Here is a 22,335-nt window from a genome sequence, read left to right on the forward strand (position 1 = left end):
TAGGTTGATTCATACAGGTGGGCTGTGACTATTTCCAACTGCTCAGGTGGGAGGGAAACTGGGTTTCCCGCCGCATGGGTAATAAAGTGCAAATAAAGTAAATGTTCATAAACTTCTTATGTCCATAACTATTCGCACGAGCGATTGATCTGCTTCAAACCAACACCGGAATATTTCTAATTAAATATTCTTCCGATGGATACTAAACACCACTGTATTACTCCTGTCTGACCCTTCGTATCAAACAAAGAGGGATTCCTCTGTTCATAAACATTCTATATTAACCAAACTTTCAGAATCTATCAAAGGGACCATGATCTACAAAATACATTATAAGTGAAAATATGTAATGATTGAGTCGCACGCTACAACCACATAAACTCTACCGTAAATACGCATACCATGCGCCTGCGGGTGCCCGCGACTGTGAGTATGCGCACGTACGGGAGAGCGTACGCATGCGCAGCACGGACCTGTGTGAGGTGCAAATATGGTAGTGTGCATAGAGATATTTTTCTGACTTTGACAGCTGTCTGCCCAGTTCCTGTATTTATTTACAGAGAGAGAAAGATTGATATGGAGGGATGAATTTATATGAGAAAGATATGGTAATTGTATCGCTGGCCTGTAACTGTATGTATTAACTGCTTACTGTATAAATTGTAACCATGTAACTATATGTATACCATACATTGTGATATATTGAATACATATCCTTTTAATAACAAATATATACATCAATGAGCTTTGGAACTCAGATAATGTGTGGGTGTATTGTTTTCTCTTATGGGATGCAGTGTTTTGCTATGTATAGCGCACATTCATGGCACATGGTAATAAGATGTGCAGGCGTCTACAATATATATTAGAGCGGGCATTTTAAATATTTGTTAGAAAGCAATTTGGTATTTACACTATGTAATGTGGTGCTATTTGTATAATGCAATGCTATACGTGTAATGTGGTGCTATTTGTGTTATGTGGTGCTATTCATGTAATGTGGTGCTATTTGTGTAATGCAATGCTATACCTGTAGTGCGGTGATATACATGTAATACAACGCTATACGTGTAATGTGGTGCTATTCATGTAATAATGTGGTGGCTATGTATGTAATCAGGGGCGGATTGGCCACTGGAACAGATTCTGCTGCGCTGGTCCCCTGTGTCTGTGTTTCACTACTTGTGTGTGCTTCCTCCCTGTACTGTGCTGTATGTAATGTGTGCTCCCTCCCTGTACTGTGCTGTATGTAGTGTGTGCTCCCTCCTTGTACTGTGCTGTATGTAGTGTGTGCTCCCTCCCCGTACTGTATGTAGTGTGTGCTCCCTCCCCATACTGTGCTGTATGTAGTGTGTGCTCCCTCTCTGTACTGTGCTGTATGTAGTGTGTGCTACCTCCCTGTACTGTGCTGTATGTAGTGTGTGCTCCCTCCCTGTACTGTGCTGTATGTAGTGTGTGCCCTCCTCCCTGTACTGTGCTGTATGTAGTGTGTGCTCCCTCCCTGTACTGTGCTGTATGTAGTGTGTGCTCCCTCCCAGTACTGTGCTGTATGTAGTGCGTGCTCCCTCCCTGTACTGTGCTGTATGTAGTGTGTGCTCCCTCCCTGTACTGTGCTGTATGTAGTGTGTGCTCCCCCTCCCTGTACTGTGCTGTATGTAGTGTGTGCTTTCTCCCTGTACTGTGCTGTTTGTAGTGTGTGCTCCCTCCCTGTACTGTGCTGTATGTAGTGTGTGCTCCCTCCCAGTACTGTGCTGTATGTAGTGTGTGCTCCCTCCCTGTACTGTGCTGTATGTAGTGTGTGCTCCCTCCCTGTACTGTGCTGTATGTAGTGTGTGTTCCCCCTCCCTGTACTGTGCTGTATGTAGTGTGTGCCCTCCTCCCTGTACTGTGCTGTATGTAGTGTGTGCTCCCTCCCTGTACTGTGCTGTATGTAGTGTGTGCTCCCTCCCAGTACTGTGCTGTATGTAGTGTGTGCTCCCTCCCTGTACTGTGCTGTATGTAGTGTGTGCTCCCCCTCCCTGTACTGTGCTGTATGTAGTGTGTGCTCCCTCCCTGTACTGTGCTGTATGTAGGGTGTGCTGCCCCTCCCTGTACTGTGCTGTATGTAATGTGTGCTCCCTCCCTGTACTGTATGTAGTGTGTGCTCCCCCTCCCTGTACTGTGCTGTATGTAGTGTGTGCTCCCTCCCAGTACTGTGCTGTATGTAGTGTGTGCTCCCTCCCCGTACTGTGCCACTCTACCATAAAGGCCTGCTTGGTGGATTGCATTGGGTTCTTGATCACCTCCCTCACTAGGGCCCTTCACCCCCGATCGCTTAGTTTAGACGTCCGGCCAGCTCTAGGAAGAGTCCTGGTGGTTTCGAACTTCTTCCATTTATGGATTATGGAGGCAACAGTGCTCATTGGGACCTTCAAAGCAGCAGTTATTTTTCCGTGCCCTTCACCAGATTTGTGCCTCAAGGTAATCCTGTCTCAGAGTTCTACAGACAATTCCTTTGACTTCATGCTTGGTTTGTGCTCCGACATGCACTGTCAAGTGTGGGACCTTATATAGACAGGTGTGTGCCTTTCCAAATCATGTCCAATCAACTGAATTTACCACAGGTGGACTCCAGTTAAGCTGTAAGAACATCTCAAGGATGATCAGTGGAAACAGGATGCACCTGAGCTTAATTTTGAGCTTCATGGCAAAGGCTGTGAATACTTATGTACATGTGATTTCTTTTTTTTTTTTTTATATACTTTTATTTGACAGGGTAACAAAAGTTGACAAGCAATGTATACTACTGGGCGCAGCCAGTAGAAACCAATATAATGGCAATGAGACATCATGACAGACATTATCCACAACAGTCAAACACAAGTAAGCAGTCCACAATTTAATAAGTATGGAATAACAGCAGAATTACCACAAGAAACACACCAGAAGGGAGGTCCATTATTTAATATTTCCATATTATGCCAGGAGGATAAAGAAAAGTATTTTCTCAGGGTTTCCTTAAGCACCGGTGTCAATAGTCTAACATATGGCAACCAGACATCGGAAAACATTTCAGTCATTTTTTCCTTTTGTGTGGACGTTTCTGTCCAATCCATTAAAAATAAAAAGGAAATTGTAGGATATAATAAATTTAGAGAAATGGGATCAGAAGAGATCCATTGAGAAAGGATAGTCTTTTTAATTGCCGCTGACAATTTTAGCAACAATCTACGGTTGCCCCTAGTCAGAGCATTTGAGGTGTCATGGTTGTAAATACCCCCAAAAGCCCAAGGTTTAGTAATCTTGAATTTAATATGGAGAGTGTGGTTGATATAGTCTTGGAGAGACAACCACAAGTTTTGCACTATGGGGCAAGCGCATAAACAATGTACAATATCAGCGTCTGGTAAACAACACTTATAACAGTTAGAAGTAGACGCGTCCCCAATGAGGGATTTAAGTTTAGGTGTAAGGTAGGATCTATGCAAAATTTTGTGGTGCATTTCAGTATATGAAATTGAGACAAGACATTTGTTCAGATGAAGATATGCACGCAACATCTTTTCCATCGTGAGATCTGGAAAGTCTATTTGCCATTTCAACAGTCCCACCCTACCAGAATCTACCTTAAACTGAAAACGACATTGTGCATAGATATCAGAGGTGGTAAAGGGGTTCCCCAATCTAATACGTAACAGATTATCCAAACCACACCCTCTATCTGTGTCTTTAAGACTATGTGTTATCCTTTGCACGTAACTTATGGCTTGTAGGTAAGCAAACAAGGGTATGTGCAGAGAGGAAAATTTTCTCTGTAAAACCGAGTGAGAAACCGGAGTAAAAGAATCAGGGGGTAGAAATTGAGCTACACATCGGAACCCATCCAAATGCCATTGTCTAAATATCGGAGAGGAATTACTGGGCGGAAAATACGGGTTTCCCCAAAACTGAGAAAAAAGAGATACTGACTTAGATACCTGTAAACTCTGACGGACCATTCTCCAGGCCATACATGTGGAATTTAACAAAAAGTTGTCATTAACCAAAACTGAGAAAAAAGAGATACTGACTTAGATACCTGTAAACTCTGACGGACCATTCTCCAGGCCATACATGTGGAATTTAACAAAAAGTTGTCATTTACCGAGTCTGGGAATGATTGTGGGGTGGTATGCAATAGTGACAATAAGTTCCAGTCAGGTATAAAATCCTGTTCTATATGTCGTTTAGTAAATACATCAGTTCCATTGATCCAATCAATCGCAATCCTATATCGCAATAGCATCATTTTTAAGACAAGGTAAATTAACACCATCCAATTCCCTTCTTTGCTGCCTCTTATACAAGAACACCCTGGGACGCTTACAGGCCCAGATGAATTTTGTCAATTCTTTATTGAGTTTGGACACAGCTAATTTAGGAGGGATTATAGGCAACATTTGTAGAACATATAGAAATCTTGGAAAACAGATCATCTTATAAAGATGACATCTGCCGTAATAAGACACTGGCAAATGGGCCCATTTTGAGAATTCCAAAAATGTCTTGGAGAATAGAGGATAAAAATTCAGTCGATACACGTGAGAGGATTGAGGAGGTATTCTAACACCCAAATATGTACTCCCGTCAGGAGGAGCCCACTTAAAGGGAAATTAAGTGCGCCAACCCAGTTTTGCTTCCGGAAAGAAAGCTAAGGCCTCCGTTTTGCTATAATTTATCTTTTTTGCTAATAATTTATCTTAATTTTGCTAATCTTTCAAAAGTATCCAAAATCAAAAGCAAGGCTGGGACCACCTCTTTCGGGTTTGACATGTATAGCAATAAGTCATCTGCAAATGCCGAGAACTTAATTTCCGAATGTGCCATGTAGATAACTCTCCATCGAGTTTCCTTTAAAAAATGCCTAAATAGGGGATCTAGAGTGATATTAAACAATAGAGGGGAGAGTGGGCAACCTTGTCTCATGCCCTGAAAGTGGCCAAAAGAATGTGCGTTAAAGTTGTTTATGGTTAGGAAGGCAATGGGTGAGTGGTATAAGGTATTGAATACATGTATGAATTCAGGCCCAAAACCCTGCAAATGAAACAGATTAGTCCAAGAAAACTCGGTCGAACGCTTTAACTGCACCACAACTGACCACAATAGTATTTTTGTGAGCAGTTTGGTGAGTCTTTAACATGTCAGAGAGGAGAGTTCTAACATTATGAACTGAATGGCGGTTCTTGAGGAAACCAGTCTGTGCTGGATGCAATAGTGAGGGCAAAATCAATTGAAGGCGTGATGCTAAAAGTTTAGTAAAAATCTTCAAATCTTGGTTGAGGAGGGAAATAGGCCTATATGAGGAGACTAAGCTTGGATCCTTATTAGATTTAGGCAGTACTATAACCCTTGCCATGTTAAAGTCAGAAGGAGCCACATGACCTGAAAATGTAGAGTTATACAATTGAACTAGATGGGGGGTAAGTAGAGGTGACAACAATTATCAATATGAGGCCGTAAACCCATCAGTGCCAGGGTTTTTTCCAGAAGGTAGTGGCTTAATAACCATATTATTTTCTATTTCAGTAAACAGGGAAGTTAATGAATCTCGTTCAGTTTGAGACAGTTTCGGTAAGTCAGCTTGTTGTAAAAAGTCCATACTCTCAGATGAAAAGTCCAGGAGGCCTGATTTACCAAGGCGATTGTCCCATTGGAAAAAACTATTTTTTTGAAACTGGAGAGACAATTGGGCTCGTTCAGTTTCGATGACGTCATAAGCAGCTTTGGCTTCTTTATACATAGATCTATTTGGTCCGCCAGTAGCTTTGTGTAAGACATGGAATCCACCCCAGCTGCCTGAAGAAGTCTTAATTGTAATTTCTTCTTCTGGGAGGCTGCATAAGCTATCGTGTGGCCCCTCAATATTGGTTTGGATGCCTGCCAAAACAAATTAATATCGTCACTGTGAACCCCATTGTCAGTAGCATAATTTTGAAAAGTTTGGTATAAATACTTCTGGAAGTATTCAGACATGGCTACATAATCGGGAAAACGCCAATTAAAGGAGGTGAGTCTGGGGGTATGCAACTTTGGCCCTCATTCCGAGTTGTTCGCTCGGTAATTTTCTTCGCATCGCAGCGATTTTCCGCTAATTGCGCATGCGCAATGTTCGCACTGCGACTGCGCCAAGTAAATTTGCTAAGAAGTTTGGTATTTTACTCACGGCATTACAAGGTTTTTTCTTCGTTCTGGTGATCGTAATATGATTGACAGGAAGTGGGTGTTTCTGGGCGGAAACTGGCCGTTTTATGGGAGTGTGTGAAAAAACGCTGCCGTTTCTGGGAAAAACGCGGGAGTGGCAGGAGAAACGGGGGAGTGTCTGGGCGAACGCTGGGTGTGTTTGTGACGTCAAACCAGGAACGAAACTGACTGAACTGATCGCAGTGGCAGAGTAAGTCCCGAGCTACTCAGAAACTGCTAAGAAATTTCTATTCGCAATTTTGAGAATCTTTCGTTGGCAATTTTGCTAAGCTAAGATTCACTCCCAGTAGGCGGCGGCTTAGCGTGTGCAATGCTGCTAAAAGCAGCTTGCGAGCGAACAACTTGGAATGAGGGCCTTTATCTGTAATTTTATAGGAGCGTGATCGGATATCAAGATATTTGCTATAGCAGCATGTTTAACTCTATGAAGCAAAAAGTTGGACGTTAGCCAATAATCTAACCTGGAAAAAGAATTATGAGGGCGAGAGAAAAATGCATACTCCCTTGATACTGGATTTAAATGCCTCCACGGATCCAATAATCTGAGAGACTTAATAAGCAAGGAAAGGGTTGTTTGTGTACTACGGCTACCACTTCTCTGCCTCGGACCCCCCGACACATCCAAGGAAGTATCGATGACAATATTTAAATCACCGCCTAAAATCAGGGAGCCATCTACCCAGGAGTGTAACTTATCAAAAATCTTAGAAAACACAGTGTTAGGTCCATGCAGGGCATAGAGACAAACTAATGTGAAAGGTTCATTCTCAATCAACACTTTTAAAAATAGAAATCTCCCCTCAGGATCTGTCCATTCATCAATTTGATTTTGTAATTAAGAGATTTATTAAATAGGATAAGCACCCTCCGAGCTTTAGACATGTAAGAAGCACTACGATATTTCTGTATTCAAACATCCCTCAATGTATTGGGGTCAGACGCTCGCCAGTGCGTCTCCTGTAAAAAGGCAATATCTGGGTGAAATTTTTTAAGGTGACTCAATACTTTTTTCCATTTAATGGACATGTTCAGTCCCTCTACATTCCATGATATTAAGGTAAGGGAATATTTCACAGAAGTGGGCTGTTTACGGAGTGACAATGAGTCAAGAGTCATCCTATACCTACTCTAGGATGCATAATCATAGAAAATCTCTGGATAAGAAACCCCAACCTGTCCCAGCGAGCAGGCAAGAGGTTAAGAGATACAATATACTTATCAGCTGATAAAGTTGAATCGTTGCTGTCCATTGTAGAACCTGGAGAAGCTGAATTTAAAGAACGGAGAAAGTGCTGTGCTGCTTTGGGAGATTCAAAGAAGAAAGGCTTCCTGCTATGGATCACCCGCAACTTGGCCGGATAAAGGAGAGCAAATCGGACATTTTTCGTGAAGAGTTCCTTACATATCGGTGAGAATTCCCAATGTTTAGAAGAGACTTCAAAAGGAAAAATCTTGGAACAACAAAATTCGAGAACCTTCATAGCAGAGAAAGGCGGATTTTCGGTAGGCCTCTAACAATTTCACCTTATCTAGGTAATTCAGTAACTTGAAGATGATTGGTCTTGGACGTTGATTAGAGGTCTGACGGTCAGGGCCAACCCGGTGAAACCAAGATAGGGGTACCAGAAGAAATACCTAAAGTTTTTGGAAGCCAGGAGGAGACCAAAGACAGGAGCTTTTTTGGTTTAACCCTTTCCGGCAATCCAATGAGCCGCAGATTATTTCTCCTGTTACGATTTTTAAGGTCCTCAACCTTGTCATGAAGTGACGTAATCATGGCCTCACGAGAGTGTAGTATGGATTTCGCCTCATGGAGGTCATCTTCCAAGTCAGATATCCTATCTTCAGCTTCAGTCAATATTTTGGTATGTTTTGACAGCTGTAAGGTCGCTTTATTAATGGCCTTTGTTAGCGGAGCCAATTTGGTATCCAAGAGGGGAGATAAGATGTCAGAAATCTCTTTAGCCCTCTGCACAGGAGAAGAATATAAAGCATCAGTCGGTTCATCCCCCACTAAGGATGCTGGAGAAGAAGGTGCATCAGGCGCTGAGGATTTATCTTTAGACTTGCAGTTTGGGAGCCCCTAGTATAATGAGGGGTTTTAGCCACGTATTTCTCCATAATACAAGGAGCACAAAACTGTTGTCACAGTGCCGGATAGATAACAAAAAGGGCAAGAAGCAACGAGGTAAAAGTTTAAAGCAAATGTTGTAGCAGAGTAGGTTTCCAGCTGTCAATCTTGTCAGCAGACAAATATGGAGTAATAATAGCAGTCTCGTATAGAAGCAGCAGAGTGTGTTGGAAATACAGGCTTAAAATCAGTACTATAAAACCTTTCAAAAGAAGCTGAGCAGGGAGTGACGTAGCTCCAATATCCTGGAGTGACAAAGGGATTCCCTGGGTAGAGTGAGGCATCACACAGGGATGTTTAATAAAAGATAGTGGTGCCACTGAATGAAAAAAAAAAACCACTTGTGCCTACCAACCAGTTACACAGCTGTGCGTTTCACGCTGCAGCCGCAGGTTGGGGTTGGAATATGCACACCTGAAGGGCACTGTGTAGAAAAATCCAGGGTCTCAGATGTACACCCGGCGAGCAGGTCTCCTAATTGGCAGGGTTACCTCAGAAGAAGTCCCCGCTGCAGCCTTTCACAGCAGCCACTGCCGGCATCACAGTGGGTCTCCTAGTAGCTCTGAAGCTGTCATCACCGCCAGTCACCGCAGCCGCAGCCGGCGTCTTGCGGGTCCTCCAGCAGCTCCTGAGCAGCGAGGTAGTAGGGTGAGTGTGGCTGCGTGCAGCCAGGTGGCGGCCGCTGTGGTTGCTCCTGCAAGTCGGAGCTGGATTCCGGTGCAGACGGAGGAGCCGGTCCTCACCGAGGGCACTTGCCATCACGTATCCCTAGCACAGGGGTGAGAACTGCAGGGTGCGGTGATGGTCTTGGGGCTCCGAAATCAAAGTCAGAGATACCGCAGCCTGGGAGCTCTCTTAAAATACATCTTCACTAAAAGGCATGTCCACCGGAATCCTCGTACATGTGATTTCTTAGTTTTTATTTTTAATAAATTAGGAAAAATCACACACACAAAAAAATCATACGTTGTCAATATGGGGTATTGTGTGTAGAATTTTGAGGGGAAAAAATTAATTTATTTCTTCTTGGAATAAAGCTGTAATATAACAAAATGTGGTAAAAGTGAAGCGCTGTGAATATTTTCCGGATGCACAGTATATATACATACATATGCAGTATATATATATATATATATATATATATATATATACCCATCCACAGTATGCCGGCACTCAATGTAAAAGATCCCAACTGCTCAGGTGCCCTTCCAAATAAATAAATATCCAGCAATAGAGATGGCACTCAGAGACTTGTAGCAATGAAAAAAGACATCTGTATTGGATGTTGATACATCAAACGTTTTCGGAGCTACTGCCCCGTCCTCAGGACAACATCTACAGCAAAAGACAAACACAAAACACTTACATAAATACCCTTACCTGTCCCTCGATTCCCGCTCCGTCCAGCGCTCAAACCACACGCCCGCCGGAAATACCAACTGCTGTACTTCCTGGTGCGCGGCCTCCGTTACTATGGATACCGCGGAGAGTGCATTCCACAGCCAGCTTCCTGCGCTCCATCTAGCCAGCAGGGGATCCCGATGTGGCTGCAGCACGAGAACTGAAGGGAAGGGAAGAGGAACAATAACAAAACACATTTAAAAACATATAACATCAGAAAAAATACTCAGAGGCTAAAGAACAGGATCAATACAAACAGTACTGTATACCTAAGCTACAAGGAATTTAAGCTAAATAACCACAGTGACTGTAATATGTCAGAGCATACTATTCCAGTTGATTTTCTCGTTTAAACCCATAGGATTCGTAGTGCCCAAACGAATGATCCAGCGGGATTCCTTTATCAACAATTGTTTAGCCCGATCCCCTCCCCGAAGAGATACTGGCACATGGTCAATAATATAGTATTTTAAATCATCTAGTGAATGACCTGCCTTCATAAAATGTCGGGATACCGGCTGGTCAATATCTTTCCCATTCAGAGTCATATTGATTGCCGACCTATGGGCGTTCATCCTCTCCCTAAACTTACGGGTGGTCTGGCCAATATAGTATAAGCTGCAAGGACACACAATTATGTACACTACATGGGTGGTAGTGCATGTCAAAACAAATCTAATATCATAGATTTTGTCTATATGTGGATGCTTAAATTCTCTACAGGCTACCATATATTTGCAAGTAGTGCAATTGTGGCATCTGTAACAGCCTGGAGGTTTAGTGTACACATTGGTGGGTTTTTTACCCCCTAGACCCGTAATATCAGCGTGAACAAGTCTATCCCGTAGGTTGCTCCCATGCTTAAAAGCTGCCAAAGGTCTCTTATTACTAAAGAATGGAAGCTCTTTATCGGAGCTCACAATAGGCCAAAGTGCATTGGTGGCTCTCCGGATGATTGGACTGGCCGTAGTATAATTACTGACCCAAGGGATAATGTTATCTTGATGGCGTTTAACCGGATTGAGTAAACTAGCTCTATCCATAGCTAGAACCTTCATTTTTTGTTCTTTTAAAGTTAATGGACAATACCCCCTGTCAGTAAATTTTGCAATAAGGCCATCCAGGGCCTCTGGCAATAGCTCAGGTTCACTAGTGATGCGTGCAAAACGCATCATTTGCGATAACGGGAGACCTTTCTTTAAGGCCACAGGGTGATGACTTGAGGCCCTCAGAAAGGTGTTCCTATCGGTACTTTTCGAATAGACATCTGTCATAATTTTCCCATTAATGACTGTCACCCGTACGTCCAAGAAGTTGGCACTACTAGTACTATGGGTGTAAGTAAACTTAATAGGTTCATCAAAATTGTTGATAGAAGCCATTAGTTGCAGGAAACTTTCCTCCCCCCCGGTCCACAGAAGAAACACATCATCTATGTACCGGGTAAAGAACAAAATATGCTGACTAACATTTACATCACTGAAGAACATATCTGCCTCTTGAAAAAACATGTACACATTTGCATACGAGGGGGCCACCGGAGACCCCATGGCACACCCTCGTAATTGGAGGAAGAACCCACCATCAAACAAAAAATAATTGCGCCTAAAAGTTAACTCTAATAAAGTCAAGAAAAGCACATGATCAAAGCTCGATGTAGGGAGATGTCGTTCAAGAAAGCGCCTCATAGCTGTCAAACCTCCCTCATGGGGAATAGAGGTATAGAGGCTGGACACATCTAGACAGCATAACAAAGTTCCACTAGGTACACTGTCGATGTCACCCAGAAGGTTCAGAAAAGAAGTCGTATCTTTCAAGAAAGTTTTTTCTTTCAGCAGTAGTGGCTGGAGGACACTGTCCAATAATTGAGAAGTAGGTTGTAACAACGAGTCCCTTGCGGAGATTATAGGCCTACCCAGAGGTTCGGTAGGGTTTTTATGTATTTTCGGCAAAGTGTACAGCACCGGCACCTTAGGGTGCTGCCCACAAAGGACTTTGAAAACTTTTTGGGGAATTTTTTTCTCGTTGTATGCCTTCTCCAAGATTTCAAACAATTCTTTTTGATAAGAGGCGGTAGGATCCATACCCAATTTCATGTATACTTCCCGATCCTCCAACTGGCTTATAATTTCCAATCTGTACTTGTCTAGACCTTGGATTACTATGGCCCTGCCTTTATCGGCGGGCCTGATGACAATGTCCTGATATGATGCCAGATCTTTCAAAGCCAAATGTTCCAGTTTGGAGAGGTTGGGACGTACCTGGCAGGGGGTAGACGTAAATTTAGTCACCGACTCGTCCAACATGCGATTAAAAGTTTTTAGAGAAGCATTAGTAGATATAGGATCATAGTTAGACCTTGATGCAGACTTCAAGAACGTAGTGAAGATATTATCATCATGCATAGGAGTACTCAATTGAAAGTGTTCTTTAAGTCTCAACTTTCTGGAAAATTTATGCAGATTGACTTTCCAGTCAAATTCATTGTGCTTATTAGTAGGAACAAAACTGACTCCCATGTTGAGTACTCTTGATTCAGTCGGAGTGAGAGACCGTTTAGATAGATTGAAGATTAAGTCTTCTTTTTGTTTACCAACGTGACTTTTCTGGGCTCTCTTGTTCTGACCAACCCGGCGGGTGGGAGCGATTCGTGCTGATTTCTCACCTCCTTTTCTCGTTGGTCTAAAGGGGCCACAGACTGTGCTCCATTCTCCTCTGAATCAGAGAACCTAAAGTCACTGTCGCTGCTTGATGTGTTGCGGTCAAATCTTCCTCCTTGCGTTCTTTTCTGCCAAGGTCTACGTTTTTTGCCACCGTCACTCGTGGATTGTGCAGTGTCACCACCATACAGCCATTTATAAACACGATTATCATCGTAATCAGAATCGACTGCAAATTTCTTGTTCCTTTTGAACTTTAATAAATCAGTGCGATAACGATCGCATTGCGTTTGTAATTTCTGAAGCCAATCTTGACTTGCATCCTCCTCAAGCTTCTGTTTATTATCTCTTTCAAATGCAGTAATTTTGGACCTAATGGCGTTTAGTTCTTTGTTTGCTTCGTCCACCACTAGGATCATAAGGTCGCATGCACATTTATTAAGGATGGCAATCCACCTCCTCACAAAATCAGGGTTATTCCTTCCTATAGTTGGAACATTCCGTACCCTGAAGCCTCGTGGTATCTTATGTTCTCTAAAATAATTTGACAATGTAACACTGTGTAAAAGATAATCAGTTTCGTGTTTTTTCATTTTAAGTAATTGAAAATAAATATCCTCCGCTTTCAACGCTGGGTCAGAAAGGGTTAATAACTCCTTGGATAAAATATTTTCGATCTCTGCGTCCGAAAAGCTAAAGGTTTCTCCAGGTGGAGTAAGTAGTAACCCTTGAAAGCCTGATGTTTCACGTGCTTGTGATGAATTGGCTTGATCCATACTAAACAACTTAGACACAGTGTTACAATGTGAACAGATACCGGTATGTTGTAAATGATGTGATTTAAACAGAACAATAAGTCAATCGTATCGGAGGTGCCTTGCAACGGGTGCTGTAAAACAACACAAACATACCCATCCACAGTATGCCGGCACTCAATGTAAAAGATCCCAACTGCTCAGGTGCCCTTCCAAACAAATAAATATCCAGCAATAGAGATGGCACTCAGAGACTTGTAGCAATGAAAAAAGACATCTGTATTGGATGTTGATACATCAAACGTTTTCGGAGCTACTGCCCCGTCCTCAGGACAACATCTACAGCAAAAGACAAACACAAAACACTTACATAAATACCCTTACCTGTCCCTCGATTCCCGCTCCGTCCAGCGCTCAAACCACACGCCCGCCGGAAATACCTGCTGTACTTCCTGGTGCGCGGCCTCCGTTACTATGGATACCGCGGAGAGTGCGTTCCACAGCCAGCTTCCTGCTCTCCATCTAGCCAGCAGAGGATCCCGATGTGGCTGCAGCACGAGAACTGCAGGGAAGAGGAACAATAACAAAACACATTTAAAAGCATATAACATCAGAAAAAATACTCAGAGGCTAAAGAACAGGTTTGTATTGATCCTGCACCAGGAAGTACAGCAGTTGGTATTTCCGGCGGGCGTGTGGTTTGAGCGCTGGACAGAGCTCAAACCAGTAGCTCCGAAAAAGTTTGATGTATCAACATCCAATACAGATGTCTTTTTTCATTGCTACAAGTCTCTGAGTGCCATCTCTATTGCTGGATATATATATATATATATATATATAGTTGCAAAGAAATGCCGCACCACTTATGAGGCTACTAATCCCAATATACAGAAAAATCACACTCCCAATTATCTGGGCGTCAGCTGTCCCCTAAAAAAACAGCAATGGTGTGTTGCCGCACCAGTTTAAAATAGGAATACCGAATAGGGGTTCTAGCGACCAGCGGTGTGATATTAACAATCTCAATTACCACAAAATAAGTTTGTATATTAAAATACAAATATTTTATTTTCGAATACTATAAAATACTATAAAAAGGAACACAATTATGAAATTAAAAAGTATATATATATATAAAAAATGCTCTATAAAAAGTAGAGATGTGCACTTGAAATTTTTCGGGTTTTGTGTTTTGGTTTTGGGTTCGGTTCCGCAGCCGTGTTTTGGGTTCGACCGCGTTTTGGCAAAACCTCACCGAATTTTTTTTGTCGGATTCGGGTGTGTTTTGGATTCGGGTGTTTTTTTCAAAAAACACTAAAAAACAGCTTAAATCATAGAATTTGGGGGTCATTTTGATCCCAAAGTATTATTAACCTCAAAAACCATAATTTCCACTCATTTTCAGTCTATTCTGAACACCTCACACCTCACAATATTATTTTAAGTCCTAAAATTTGCACCTAGGTCGCTGGATGACTAAGCTAAGCGACCCTAGTGGCCGACACAAACACCTGGCCCATCTAGGAGTGGCACTGCAGTGTCACGCAGGATGGCCCTTCCAAAAAACACTCCCCATACAGCACATGACGCAAAGAAGAAAAAAAGAGGCGCAATGAGGTAGCTGTGTGAGTAAGCTAAGCGACCCTAGTGGCCGACACAAACACCTGGCCCATCTAGGAGTGGCACTGCAGTGTCACGCAGGATGGCCCTTCCAAAAAACACTCCCCAAACAGCACATGACGCAAAGAAGAAAAAAAGAGGGGCAATGAGGTAGCTGTGTGAGTAAGCTAAGCGACCCTAGTGGCCGACACAAACACCTGGCCCATCTAGGAGTGGCACTGCAGTGTCACGCAGGATGGCCCTTCCAAAAAACACTCCCCAAACAGCACATGACGCAAAGAAGAAAAAAAGAGGCGCAATGAGGTAGCTGTGTGAGTAAGCTAAGCGACCCTAGTGGCCGACACAAACACCTGGCCCATCTAGGAGTGGCACTGCAGTGTCACGCAGGATGGCCCTTCCAAAAAGCACTCCCCAAACAGCACATGACGCAAAGAAGAAAAAAAGAGGCGCAATGAGGTAGCTGTGTGAGTAAGCTAAGCGACCCTAGTGGCCGACACAAACACCTGGCCCATCTAGGAGTGGCACTGCAGTGTCACGCAGGATGGCCCTTCCAAAAAACACTCCCCAAACAGCACATGACGCAAAGAAGAAAAAAAGAGGCGCAATGAGGTAGCTGTGTGAGTAAGCTAAGCGACCCTAGTGGCCGACACAAACACCTGGCCCATCTAGGAGTGGCACTGCAGTGTCACGCAGGATGGCCCTTCCAAAAAACACTCCCCAAACAGCACATGACGCAAAGAAGAAAAAAAGAGGCGCAATGAGGTAGCTGTGTGAGTAAGCTAAGCGACCCTAGTGGCCGACACAAACACCTGGCCCATCTAGGAGTGGCACTGCAGTGTCACGCAGGATGGCCCTTCCAAAAAACACTCCCCAAACAGCACATGACGCAAATAAAAATGAAAGAAAAAAGAGGTGCAAGATGGAATTGTCCTTGGGCCCTCCCACCCACCCTTATGTTGTATAAACAGGACATGCACACTTTAACCAACCCATCATTTCAGTGACAGGGTCTGCCACACGACTGTGACTGAAATGACGGGTTGGTTTGGACCCCCACCGAAAAAGAAGCAATTAATCTCTCCTTGCACAAACTGGCTCTACAGAGGCAAGATGTCCACCTCATCATCATCCTCCGATATATCACCGTGTACATCCCGCTCCTCACAGATTATCAATTCGTCCCCACTGGAATCCACCATCTCAGCTCCCTGTGTACTTTGTGGAGGCAATTGCTGCTGGTCAATGTCTCCACGGAGGAATTGATTATAATTCATTTTAATGAACATCATCTTCTCCACATTTTCTGGAAGTAACCTCGTACGCCGATTGCTGACAAGGTGAGCTGCGGCACTAAACACTCTTTCGGAGTACACACTTGTGGGAGGGCAACTTAGGTAGAATAAAGCAAGTTTGTGCAAGGGCCTCCAAATTGCCTCTTTTTCCTGCCAGTATAAGTACGGACTGTCTGACGTGCCTACTTGGATGCGGTCACTCATATAATCCTTCACCATTCTTTCAATGGGGAGAGAATCATATGCAGTGACAGTAGACGACATGTCCGTAATCGTTGTCAGGTCCTTCAGTCCGGACCAGATGTCAGCATCAGCAGTCGCTCCAGACTGCCCTGCATTACTGCCAGCGGGTGGGCTTGGAATTCTGAGCCTTTTCCTCGCACCCCCAGTTGCGGGAGAATGTGAAGGAGGAGATGTTGACAGGTCGCGTTCCGCTTGACTTGACAATTTTGTCACCAGCAGGTCTTTGAACCCCAGCAGACTTGTGTCTGCCGGAAAGAGAGATCCAAGGTAGGTTTTAAATCTAGGATCGAGCACGGTGGCCAAAATGTAGTGCTCTGATTTCAACAGATTGACCACCCGTGAATCCTTGTTAAGCGAATTAAGGGCTCCATCCACAAGTCCCACATGCCTAGCGGAATCGCTCCCTTTTAGCTCCTCCTTCAATGCCTCCAGCTTCTTCTGCAAAAGCCTGATGAGGGGAATGACCTGACTCAGGCTGGCAGTGTCTGAACTGACTTCACGTGTGGCAAGTTCAAAAGGTTGCAGAACCTTGCACAACGTTGAAATCATTCTCCACTGCGCTTGAGACAGGTACATTCCACCTCCTATATCGTGCTCAATTGTATAGGCTTGAATGGCCTTTTGCTGCTCCTCCAACCTCTGAAGCATATATAGGGTTGAATTCCACCTCGTTACCACTTCTTGCTTCAGATGATGGCAGGGCAGGTTCAGGCGTTTTTGGTGGTGCTCCAGTCTTCTGTACGTGGTGCCTGTACGCCGAAAGTGTCCCGCAATTCTTCTGGCCACCGACAGCATCTCTTGCACGCCCCTGTCGTTTTTAAAAAAATTCTGCACCACCAAATTCAAGGTATGTGCAAAACATGGGACGTGCTGGAATTTGCCCATATTTAATGCACACACAATATTGCTGGCGTTGTCCGATGCCACAAATCCACAGGAGAGTCCAATTGGGGTAAGCCATTCCGCGATGATCTTCCTCAGTTGCCGTAAGAGGTTTTCAGCTGTGTGCGTATTCTGGAAACCGGTGATACAAAGCGTAGCCTGCCTAGGAAAGAGTTGGCGTTTGCGAGATGCTGCTACTGGTGCCGCCGCTGCTGTTCTTGCGGCGGGAGTCCATACATCTACCCAGTGGGCTGTCACAGTCATATAGTCCTGACCCTGCCCTGCTCCACTTGTCCACATGTCCGTGGTTAAGTGGACATTGGGTACAACTGCATTTTTTAGGACACTGGTGAGTCTTTTTCTGACGTCCGTGTACATTCTCGGTATCGCCTGCCTAGAGAAGTGGAACCTAGATGGTATTTGGTAACGGGGGCACACTACCTCAAGAAATTGTCTAGTTCCCTGTGAACTAACGGCGGATACCGGACGCACGTCTAACACCAACATAGTTGTCAAGGCCTCAGTTATCCGCTTTGCAACAGGATGACTGCTGTGATATTTCATCTTCCTCGCAAAGGACTGTTGGACAGTGAATTGCTTGGTGGAAGTAGTAAAAGTGGGCTTACGACTTCCCCTCTGGGATGACCATCGACTCCCAGCAGCAACAACAGCAGTGCCAGCAGCAGTAGGCGTTACACGCAAGGATGCATCGGAGGAATCCCAGGCAGGAGAGGACTCGTCAGAATTGCCAGTGACATGGCCTGCAGGACTATTGGCATTCCTGGGGAAGGAGGAAATTGACACTGAGGGAGTTGGTGGGGTAGTTTGCGTGAGCTTGGTTACAAGAGGAAGGGATTTACTGGTCAGTGGACTGCTTCCGCTGTCGCCCAAAGTTTTTGAACTTGTCACTGACTTATGATGAATGCGCTGCAGGTGACGTATAAGGGAGGATGTTCCGAGGTGGTTAACGTCCTTACCCCTACTTATTACAGCTTGACAAAGGCAACACACGGCTTGACAAATGTTGTCCGCATTTCTGGTGAAATACTTCCACACCGAAGAGCTGATTTTTTTTGGTATTTTCACCAGGCATGTCAACGGCCCTATTCCTCCCACGGACAACAGGTGTCTCCCCGGGTGCCTGACTTAAACAAACCACCTCACCATCAGAATCCTCCTTGTCAATTTCCTCCCCAGCGCCAGCAACACCCATATCCTCCTCATCCTGGTGTACTTCAACACTGACATCTTCAATCTGACTATCAGGAACTGGACTGCGGGTGCTCCTTCCAGCACTTGCAGGGGGCGTGCAAATGGTGGAAGGCGCATGCTCTTCACGTCCAGTGTTGGGAAGGTCAGGCATCGCAACCGACACAATTGGACTCTCCTTGTGGATTTGGGATTTCGAAGAACGCACAGTTCTTTGCTGTGCTTTTGCCAGCTTGAGTCTTTTCATTTTTCTAGCGAGAGGCTGAGTGCTTCCATCCTCATGTGAAGCTGAACCACTAGCCATGAACATAGGCCAGGGCCTCAGCCGTTCCTTGCCACTCCGTGTGGTAAATGGCATATTGGCAAGTTTACGCTTCTCCTCCGACAATTTTATTTTAGATTTTGGAGTCCTTTTTTTACTGATATTTGGTGTTTTGGATTTTACATGCTCTGTACTATGACATTGGGCATCGGCCTTGGCAGACGACGTTGCTGGCATTTCATCGTCTCGGCCATGACTAGTGGCAGCAGCATATTTTAATAGGCACAACTAAAAGGCACCTCAGGTAAACAATGGAGATGGATGGATACTAGTATACTTATGGATGGACCAGCGACTGCCGACACAGAGGTAGCTACAGCCGTGGACTACCGTACTGTGTCTGCTGCTAATATAGACTGGATGATAATGAGATGAAATTAATATATATATATATATATATATATATATATATATAATATCACTAGTACTGCAGCCGGACAGGTATATATATTTATTATGTAATGACTGATGACGGACCTGCTGGACACTGTCAGCTCAGCAGCACCGCAGACTGCTACAGTAAGCTACTATAGTAGTATGTATCAAGAAGAAAGAAAAAAAAAACACGGGTAGGTGCGGTATACATATACAATTATATATATATTATATACAATTATATATATATATATATATATATATATATATTAAACTGGTGGTGATTAATTAAACTGGTGGTCAGGTCACTGGTCACACTATCAGCAACTTGCAAGTAGTACTCCTAAGCAGACAATCACAATATATACTGGTGGTCAGTGTGGTCACAATGGCAGTGTGGCACTCTGGCAGCAGAGTGCCAGCAAAAGTGTGCACTGTACGTTAAAATATGTACTCCTGCTCTCAGACTCTAACTGCTCCCCACTGTCTCCCCCACAAGTCAGATATACAGTCACACTATCACTTCAGCAAGTAGTAGTACTCCTCCTAATGCTCCCCAAAATTACTAAAGTAAATAATACTGTGTCTCTCTCTACTCTAGTCTCACTCTCTATAAACGGAGAGGACGCCAGCCACGTCCTCTCCCTATCAATCTCAATGCACGTGTGAAAATGGCGGCGACGCGCGGCTCCTTATATAGAATCCGAGTATCGCGATAGAATCCGAGCCTCGCGAGAATCCGACAGCGGGATGATGACGTTCGGGCGCGCTCGGGTTAACCGAGCAAGGCGGGAAGATCCGAGTCGCTCGGACCCGTGTAAAAAAACCTGAAGTTCGGGCGGGTTCGGTTTCCGAGGAACCGAACCCGCTCATCTCTAATAAAAAGTCGGTACACAATATATTATATATAATTTTCATCTAAAGTGCAGATTTTAAAGTGCAAAAAAATCTCAGGAGAGAGAGTATATAGTATATAGTTTAGGTATCTTAACTGATTTAGCAGGAGGTCTCTAGGGAAATGTCCAACGCGTTTCGTCTCTCAGACTTCTTCATGAAGAAGTCTGACAGATAAAACGGGCTGCATGGTCGAGTCGCCAGAAGAAAGCCATTACTACGCAAATGCCACAAAGCATCCCGCTTACAATTCTCCAAACAGCACAGAGACAAGCCTCAAAACTTCTGGAACAAAGTCATTTGGAGTGATGAGACCAAAATTGAACTTTTTGGCCACAACCATAAACGTTACATTTGGAGAGGAGTCAACAAGGCCTATGATGAAAGGTACACCATTCCTACTGTGAAACATGGAGGTGGATTGCTGATGTTTTGGGGATGTGTGAGCTACAAAGGCACTGGAAACTTGGTCAAAATTAATGGCAAGATGAATGCAGCATGTTATCAGAAAATACTGGAGGGAAATTTGCACTCATCAGCCCGGAAGCTGCGCATGGGTCGTACTTGGACGTTCCAACATGACAATGATCCAAAACACAAGGCCAAGTTGACCTGTCATTGGCTACTGCAGAATAAAGTGAAGGTTCTGGAGTGGCCATCTCAGTCTCCTGACCTCAATATCATTGAGCCACTCTGGGGAGATCTCAAATGTGCAGTTCATGCAAGACAGCCCAAGAATTTACAGGAACTGGAGGCTTTTTGCCAAGAAGAATGGGCAGCTTTACCATCTGAGAAAATAAAGTGCCTCATCCACAACTACCACAAAAGACTTCAAGCTGTCATTGATGTTAAAGGGGGCAATACACGGTATTAAGAACTGGGGTATGTCAACTTTTGATCAGAGTCATTTGGGTAGTTTCTGTTGTCATTATGATTTAAAAACAGTAAACACAGTTGTTTGACAATAAATGCCTTTACCCAACCACTAACCATGAGTGAAAGAAAAGTTTGTGAGTTATCATTCATATTCTCTGACAAATGGCCAGAAAATCACAAATTCTGCTAGGGTATGTAAACTTATGAGCACAACTGTATATATATATATATATATATATAGAGTGGAAAATGGTGGCACTCACAGGACTTGTTCCAATAATAAATGACACAGCGGTCAAGAATCAAAAGTCAACGTTTCGTTAATTTAATAACGTCATCAGGATTATTAAATTAACGAAACGTTGACTTTTGATTCTTGACCGCTGTGTCATTTATTATTGGAACAAGTCCTGTGAGTGCCACCATTTTCCACTCTGTATTCGGTTGCTTAACCAGCTCGGGAGGCACCAAGGCATCACTTTACACTAGGAGAGAGTGCCGGCTATTTCTCCATGTATATATATATATATATATCAGGGACATGCAGTCAGGGGAGGCAGTGCCTCCCCTGTCAATATGCTTTAACCTTTGTATTATTTGAATCATTTTTGTCCTTGTAAAAATCTGTGTTGAAAGTGTTTCAGAGGCACTACTCTTGTGCCTCCTGCTGACAATGTGAAAGGTCTGGAAGTGGGGGTCGGGGCCAAGCAGCGGGAAGTAAAATCCCATTTACAAAAAGCACTGTAAGCGGCACTAGTGGAAGTGCCTCTTTGACAGGGGCGTGCTTTAAGCCCATATGAAAGCATGCCCCTGTCACTGAGGAAGAGGTGATTGGGCAGTCGCGGATTCAGAGGTGGGTAATCTAGGATTTTTTTAATTACTTTAATATTAACTATATGTGTCCGTCCTCACTAACTCGTCCCCCAGTCCGTCCCGCAGTACGTCTTCCTGCACTGTGGCAGACCCAGTAGAGGAGAGCGACGCCAGCCAGGAAAATGTAGGCAGAGGAATTTTCCTAATCGCTGCACATCCAGGGAGCCCCCAGGTCCGTTCCTTGTACCCACCTCCCCCTCACTCCCCCTGTGATTCTGCGCCACCAGTAACTACAATCAGGAGCTGCTGCTGTCAGTAAGTCCAGTCTGGCCAGAGGAAGAGAGGAACCATGATCCCCCGCTCCTCCCTCTTCTCTCCCTCTTTCTCCGACCCCAGATTCCTGTTCAGGCTGCCTTTGTCACCAATATATACCAATATAATTGTCATTCACTGTCTGTTCTCATCGCCCTTTCCTTCTCTCTTTTACACACTCACCCACTGCTACTGCTGTTACCCTTTCCCTGGCATCACCCTCTCCCTGTCACCCACCACTATCACCCTCTCCCTGGAGTCACCCACTGCTGTCACCCTCTCCCTGGTGTAACCCTCTCTGTCACCTTCTCCCTGGCATCACACTCTTCCT

Source organism: Pseudophryne corroboree, chromosome 3 (genome assembly GCF_028390025.1).
Source record: "Pseudophryne corroboree isolate aPseCor3 chromosome 3, aPseCor3.hap2, whole genome shotgun sequence".
NCBI lineage: Eukaryota > Metazoa > Chordata > Amphibia > Anura > Myobatrachidae > Pseudophryne > Pseudophryne corroboree.